The sequence below is a fragment of the Helianthus annuus genome, chromosome 9 (assembly GCF_002127325.2).
Source record: "Helianthus annuus cultivar XRQ/B chromosome 9, HanXRQr2.0-SUNRISE, whole genome shotgun sequence".
Taxonomy (NCBI): Eukaryota; Viridiplantae; Streptophyta; class Magnoliopsida; order Asterales; family Asteraceae; genus Helianthus; species Helianthus annuus.
The window spans coordinates 187,467,850-187,476,111 of NC_035441.2; the positions used below are offsets into that span (position 1 = coordinate 187,467,850).

An 8,262-nucleotide genomic window follows, 5' to 3' on the forward strand; every position below is an offset into this window, starting at 1 on the left:
AGGACATGAAACCGGTTTACATCAACTCATTCAATAAATCCATACAATACTTTCTTTGAGTTAAACATGTTCCTTCTTGAGTTTTAATAACTTCAATTACCAAAAAGAACTTTAGAAGACCTAAATCTTTGATTTTAAACTCAGACTGTAGAAGTCTTTTTACATTGTCAATTTCTTGTTTGTTGTTACCAGTTAGGATGATATCATCCACGTAAACCAGCATAACAATAAAAACATTTTCATAAGACTTTATGAACATAGAATAATCACATTTGGATTGATAGAACCTAATTTTCAAGAGAACATTTACAAGGTTTTCATTCCACATTCGGGGAGCTTGTTTTAAACCATATAAAGATTTGTTTAATTTGCACAGCTTATTAAGATGATTATCATTCAGATCTTCAGACATAGACATGTAAACTTCCTCTTTTAAATTTCCATAGAGAAAAACATTATTAACATGTAGTTGATAAAGTGGCCAATCATTTTGAACAGATAGACTGACTATACACCTAACAGTTACCATTTTCACAACGGGGGAAAATGTTTCATCAAAATCTATTCCTTCTCTTTGATTAAACCCTTTAGCTACTAACCTAGCATTATACCTCTCAACTTCTCCATTTGACTTGTATTTAACCTTAAAGATCCACTTACAGCCTATGGGTTTTCTTCCTTTAGGAAGATCAACAATAGACCAAGTATTATTGCCATGAATAGCACTAAGCTCTTCATTCATGGCATTCACCCAATTAGTATCCTTAATAGCTTCTTGATATGAACTAGGTTTAAGAATTTTATTAACATTTGAAGCAAACAAATATTATCAGGAGGTAAGTTAGCATAATTAACAACTCTTTCATATCCAAACTTGACCTTCCTTTCCACCACATAATCACCAAATTTCTTAGGAACAGACACAGACCTAGTAGATTTCCTAGTAGTGGTGTGAGTACCCTCAGGAAGGTTTGATTCTTCATTGCTATTACTAGACTCAGCCCTCACAGGATTAGGTTCAGACTCATACACTTGTTGATTATCAGCCATACCATCAATAGAGGATGGCTGCTGAGTATCAACAGGAGGTGTTGATTCATTAGAACTACTATGTTGCTGAGTCACCGTAGCTTAATCAGTTTCCACCTTCTCATATCGGGATTTATGTCACTTGAAGATTCATGAAGATCAAAAAAAGTTTGAATTATTTAAGAAATCAGTGTAATCTAGATCAGATTTTGAAAACAACTTAGTTTTATAAGGGAAAACATTTTTGTAAAAACTGACATCCCTAGAAAAAATGAATTTCTTCTGATCTAGACTCCAAACTTTGTAACCCTTTTTTAAATTTGAATACCCCATAAAAATACATTTTTCAGCTCTTTCATCAAGTTTACCAGGATTATTCAAAACAGTAAAGAAGCATAAACAACCAAAAATTTTTCAAGTAACTAAGAGAAGGTTCAAATCCAAAAAGTAACTCATATGGAGATCTACCATTTAACACAGAAGAAGGTGTCCTGTTAAAGGTGTCCTGTTAATTAAATATGAAGCAGTGAGAACACACTCAGACCAGAATTTTAAAGGGACACCAGACTGAAACAATAGAGCTTTAGCAACATTGAGTAAATGTCTGTGCTTTCTCTCAACAACACCATTTTGTTGAGGAGTATAAGCACATGATGTTGGGTGAATAATTCCATTAGAGTTAACAAAGTTGGACATTTGAGAGTTAACAAATCCGCTTCCATTGTCACTTCTAAAAAACTTTAATATTTACTTCAAACTGAGTTTTCACAAGATTATAGAAACTTTGAATATTTTCAAAAACCTCAACCTTAGATTTCATCAAATATACTCAAAAAGACCTAGTAAAATCATCAACGACAGTTAGAAAGTATTTGAATCCTTCTATGCTTGACACCTTATATGGACCCCAAACATCCAGATGAATTAAGTCACCAATTCTTGAAGTTTTATGTTCCTTTAAAGGAAAAGGGACTCTGTGTTGTTTTGCAATATGACAAACTTCACAGGGTTCGGTATTAGTTTTATCAGATTTAAAATTTAAAAAATTTAAGACTTGATCAGCAGGATAACCAAGTCTTGGGTGCCAGAGCTTTATAGTTTCAGCTTTATTAAAACAAGCAATCACATAATTGAAGGAATTACCACAGAAATACAGACCATCAGTTTGTCTACCAGTCACCAGGGTTTTCTTTAAGTACAAATTCTGAATGTAACAAGTATCTTCATCAAACACAACCCTAAGTTGATTATCTTTGGCTAATTTATGCACAGAGATCAAATTGACATAGTATTCAAGGACCACAAAGACATCTCTTAAAATCACAGAGTTGGATAATTTGTAACACCCTATTGTAGTCACCTTGGCGTCATACCATTAGGGTGTTTAACAGTTATATTATAATCAGTGACAATCACTTTATTAAACATATTTTCACTTGACATGATTGTTTTAGTCAAAAATTACCGAAGCAATTTAGTGATCAAATTAGTTAAGTGAGGTAGTGTGCTAAAAAAATGTTGAAAATATGTTGATTAAGTCGTTTGCAAAAACAGTTTCAAGATACAACTCAGGATATAGAGCTGTATTTATGATCAAACAATGAGCGAAAATGTAAAGGGTGACACATGATGTACGAGGAAAGCCCTTGATCAATCTAGATCTCCGGCATAAAACCTCGGGAGCTGACAATCGCAGCTGCCTTGTTCTTCTTATTGCTTCAAACGTCAGGATACAGTATACAGTGCAGGATATTGATCAGATCGCTAAGTGTTACAATGTTTGTTGTGAAAGTGAAAGTTGCGAGAGAGCAGTGAGTGTTGTTGTGTCCTATTCGATCTGGTTTATCCACCTATTTATAGTTAAGAAATGAAAACAAAGTTTCCTATAAACGGGGGATGCCTTCGAATATTCCTTTGTTAACGTTGGAGACCAAGTAAAGCGGCTTCAACGTCTTTCTTAGAAATATTTTTGATGGCTATACACAAGTATATACATTAGAAATATTCGAACAGCTTGGATCGAGTCTTACGAGGAAAAGGTCTTCATGAACGTTGCAAGCTTGGACTCATATTCCTGCACATAATCTAAAACCAACAGAGCAACAGCAAACAGAGGTGAAGCAAGCAACCTGGTACACCACTCCGCCGGATCTATCAATACTGATAGTCGGCGAGAGTGATTTCGGGCAAACACTGAACATTTTCGAAGCGCTGATAGATGCTAAAATAAATGCGTTAAAAAAAGATGGCAAAAAAGTTTCAAAAGAGGTTGCAAAACAAATCATCGCAACCTCGTTTGACACACGTGGTAAGTATTGTGAAATCGTTGTTTTGTGTTTATCATCGATATTGATTTTGTTCAACAGAAATGGCATTTCGTACATACAAAAGAGCCGAATGTCATATTACAATGTTGAAAGCCTCATGTACAACGTGGATGCGACCGACCTATCCAAAACCCGTGGGTTGAAGGATAAGGTGTTTGACAGAATTCTTTTCAACGCCCCACACTGTGGGGTGTTTGGAAAGGAATGTAGCCCAAGAAGCAGTATCCGGTAATGGTAACAACTTTTATTTTTTATTTTTTGTTGGCACACTATGAAATAAATAACTTGATTTTTTTTTCTCAGGAGTAACAAAAAATTAATTGATGGTGTTATGAAAAGTTGTTCTAGCTATCTCAGGGAGGAGGAATACGAAGAGGGTGACGAGGAAGGTCAATCGGAGGGTGGCAAGGAGAGTCAATCGGAGAGTGACGAGAATGGTCAAATGAAGGGTCACGAGGATGGTCAAACGGAGGGTCACGAGGACATTTACTGCTTGTGACCCTCCTCGTGACCATCTTCGTGACCCTTCGTTTGACCCTCCTCGTCACCCTCCGATTGACCCTCCTTGTCACCCTCTGATTGACCCTCCTCGTCACCCTCATTGTATTCCTCCTCCCTGAGTTAGCTAGAACAACTTTTCATAACACCATCAATTAATTTTTTGTTCCTCCTGAGAAAAAAAAATCAAGTTATTTATTTTATAGTTTGCCAACAAAAAATAAAAAATAAAAGTTGTTACCATTACTGGATACTGCTTGGGCTCCATTCCTTTCCAAACACCCCACAATGTGGGGCGTTGAAAAGAATTCTGTCAAACACCTTATCCTTCAACCCAGGCGTTTTGGATAGGTCGGTGGCATCCACGTTGTATATAAGGGTTACACCTGAGGCTTCCAACATTGTAATATGACCTTCGGCTCTTTTGTATGTACGAAATGCCATTTCTGTTGAACAAAATCTCAACAAAATCAATATCGATGATAAACACAAAACAACGATTTCACAATACTTACCACGTGTGCCAAACGAGGTTGCGATGATTTGTTTTGCAATTTCTTTTGAAACTTTTTTGCCATCTTTTATTAACGCATTTATTTTAGCATCTATCAGCGCTTCAAAAATGCTAAGCGTTTGCCCGAAATCACTCTCGCCGACTATCAGTTTTGATATATCCGGCGGAGTGGTGTACCAGGTTTGCTTGCTTCACCTCTGTTTGTTGTTGTTCTGTTGGTTTTGTTGTTTGTTCTTGCTGTTGCTTACCGCCTTTTGGTTCTGTTAAAAAAAATTGTTAAAACAAAAAAAAAATGTTGAAGGTTCATGGAAAACAAGTGATTAAAAGCAGCTTCAGGGAAAAGAACACTTGTTTCAAAGAGTAAAATTGTTGAAGGCTCAAGAAGCCCCAAGATGCAAAGAGTCTTTGGGCCCTGAGCCTCATTTTTGTGTTATGTAAAAAGCGACATATGGTAATTTGTAAAAAAAATGTGTATTAATGGATGTAGAACTCAAATATAAATTTATCAGACATGTGGTATACTGATATAATTATAGTGTTTAGTATGCATGCATGCAAACTAGTAAATTAAGTAGTTATACACAAATTAGTTAATTACTAACATATAGTGCTTACATACATATTGTTAGCTATAGACAAACTAAAATCTAAGACACATACAAATCTATAATAAATAAGTTCATTATGTCACAAACATAACATAAATACATAATAGAAAAACATGACATTGTTTCTAACATAGAAACGAAAAAAAAGAGAAACAGATTTTTTCTTAAAAACAGAACAATACTTATAAGTTATAACGAAAAAAGAAAAAGTACTTAGACCTCACAATGGAAGGAGAGATGTGGATTCAGAAACTCTCAACAAAGAACATAAGTTAAAGCTATCTAGGGTTTTACACGTGAATCATAATTATTTTCCAAGTCACAGTTAAAAAAAACAAACAAAATAAACTAAAAGAGATAAAAAAAGACCATACTCACAAGACACACCTAAGCTCAAAAGTGACTCTCACGAATAGTGCCGCGCCTCAAAGGGCGTTATAAATGTGCCTAGATTCAACGTTAAAAAAAAAAACCGTAATGCATGTGCGCTTTTGCGGCTCTGAATAATTTTAACTCGTCCTCAGGTCACAAATTGTTAATATATTAACTCATTACTAAAAATCTGAGAAAAGAATTAACGATCGGTCATAAAATTGGTCTAGGAAAAAAAACTCATCCGGTACATGCAGAAGCCATAGGGCAAAGGGTAAAGACACCTTGCAATAAACCGATAGCATTACAGTTTTACAATATCATAACAAATTCAAACTAACATAACTCATCATCATACTCAGTAAATCCCACCAATAGCAAAGTTAAGGTAGGATAGGGTAGGGTCTGAGGGTAAGATGTAGACAGCCTTACCTCTACCCATAGGAATAGAGAGGCTGCTTCCAGTGAGACCCCCGGCTCGATAGTAGTTTTGCATCAAGCCTTAGACATAAAGCACATAACGCTTAGCAATTGAGACAACTGCCGATTAATGCATGGTCTTTCGGCTATCAGCGCCACCACATAATGTATGATTAACCATCCCATCTTTTAACGTTATTTTCACGAAATTAGTAAAATTACTACAAAGACAAAATTAAATAATTAACAGTGTACGGAAAATTAGGATTTGGAACCAGGAGCTTATTACCCAAGCAACAGTACACTCTTCGCTAGTAGCGCTAGCCTGGTTTGATAGGCTTATCTTTTTTAATATAGTGAATTAACCGTCTCTAAAGACAAGCGTCAAATATGCCTGTAACTTGCTATGATGAAGAAGAAAAAGTAAAACATTAATATAGTGCAGATGAAATATGAAAAGAGATGCAATTCTCTATAACACTGACACACAAAACTATGCTGTAAATAAGCTAAAGTAAATTTGTGGAGCAAATTAAAGGTTGATTTTCCTAATTCATTTTAAGAAAAATACAATTAAAATATATGTACGGCATATACAAGGTAATGAAACTACTTTAAAATCTGGTTTCCTAAACAAGCTTTGTATTTCAGGCTCGAGCTCGGGCTCGATAACAAAACGAGCTCTATTTCAGGCTCAAGCTCGGGCTCGTTAAGGCTCGGCTCGTTCGAGCTTTTAACCGAGCCGATCACGAGTAGCTCTCGAGCCTCTGGGCTTGTTTACACCCCTAAAGATGATGCTTTGCACAGAGATTGGAATAGCCCTAAGCAAATGGGTGATTGTATGCATGAATGAGGCTCAAAAGAAGCAATTCGGGTTTACTCGGGTCAAGACTGAGAACCGACCCGAGACCGAAATTACATGAAATATGGAACCGATGGGAACCCGAAAAACATAAATACAGGTCGGGTTTTGACGGGTCGGGTCTCGGGTTTTATATGGGGTAATTTGCTCAGCCCACCAATTATTCAATAACAAAACACTCACATAGATCCATAATATCATTCTTCTACAAATCGCACAGTAATTGGAATGATCTCTTATCTAAGGTCATGTTGTTAAATTCATAAATTTTAAAGCAGACATTAAAAATTTCCAAATCTCTATCTCTATATATAACAAAGCAATGTTTCTAAATCTTACATTTGAGACTAATATAGCATTAAGCAACACATATTCAAGTAAAATCTACCAAAAATCACAAATTAAATGTCATTAAGCTCGTTTGGTACCATACACACCTTACTTTCAAGACAAATACAACATTAAACAACACATATATCAGCTAAAAGAAAAGAAAAAAAAAAAGCCCACAATAAAGTTACACAAACAAGAAAAAATCTTAACAAGCTTCTTACCTTCATCAGCAGAAACAAGAACAGAAACTAACAACTCCATAAAGATTATGGGTTTAAACCCTCTAAACCCCACAACTTTGAACATGATTCAGCAAACCCCACCCACAAAGCAAGCAGAAGCCAAAATCAAGAATTGTTTGAACAAGAATAACAAGAAAAAGAGAGAAAAAGAGTGGGTTTTGTACATCAATCTTGATGGGTGTCCGTTGAACAAGAATAACAAGAAAAAGAGAGAAAAAGAGTCAAGTCTGTTGGTACTTGGTAGTCGCTGGGTTTGTACTAATTTTTTTTTGTACATCAATCTTGATGGAAACAAGTCATTCTTTTTTATAATATAATATAATATAAGGAACCGATGGTAAATAGGGTAAGACTAAAGGGTATGGAGAGGATGGACTTGGAGAGGATGAGCCGTCACGTAGGCTCGGTTTGAAGGGGATGGGCCTAGGGGGTGGGGATTAACCCCTTTATATATATATATGTATGTATAGATGTATGTGTGTTAGGAGATAGGAGAGAGGCTAGGCTAACCCGGCTGTTGGGAGCCGCTTGAGCCGGGCCAGACATGAGGGGGATGGTGTGGGGGACCGGCGCCGGTCCTAGCCGGGCCTCAGCCGGCCCCCATACCCATTAGTCTAACGCACCGGGTTTTTTTGATGCTGACAATCTGGTGGTTTCTGACTTAGCTGTGGACTTGTCTAACCCTCTCACATTATTGACCATTCTTACCTTAAGTATTTTCATTTAAGACCCCTTCTTTTCAAATACTTTACATTTACACCCTTTTACAACCAATTTTTTACAACTTGTTGCTTTTCTTTTTTTTTTACCTTTTTTTTAAACAGAAAAGGAGCAATTTAATTAATCACAAAGATTCTGCAAGGGGCTAGACATGTTACAGTTAACACAAGACATAGGTCATACTCAACTATTGATATAAGGTGTTAACAATAAGAACATATGTAATGGTTTTATCAATAATGTCCTCACTTTTTGTCATTTTCTGTCACGTGACAGTCCAATCAGCAAGGGGGCATTATTAGGCGTAGTGGGATAATGCCCAATAATACCCCGTCAA

At 36.0% G+C, this 8,262-nt stretch overlaps 1 long non-coding RNA gene across 1 annotated transcript; it reads right to left on the bottom strand.

Moving 5' to 3' along the window:
* Positions 1 to 4,288: 4,288 nt before the first annotated feature.
* LOC110880226 lies at positions 4,289 to 7,816 on the bottom strand. Its single transcript, XR_002559268.2, has 2 exons — positions 7,185 to 7,816; positions 4,289 to 4,628 (listed from the first exon to the last, which is right to left on the bottom strand). It is a non-coding gene; the product is annotated as an uncharacterized LOC110880226 (long non-coding RNA).
* Positions 7,817 to 8,262: the final 446 nt, after the last annotated feature.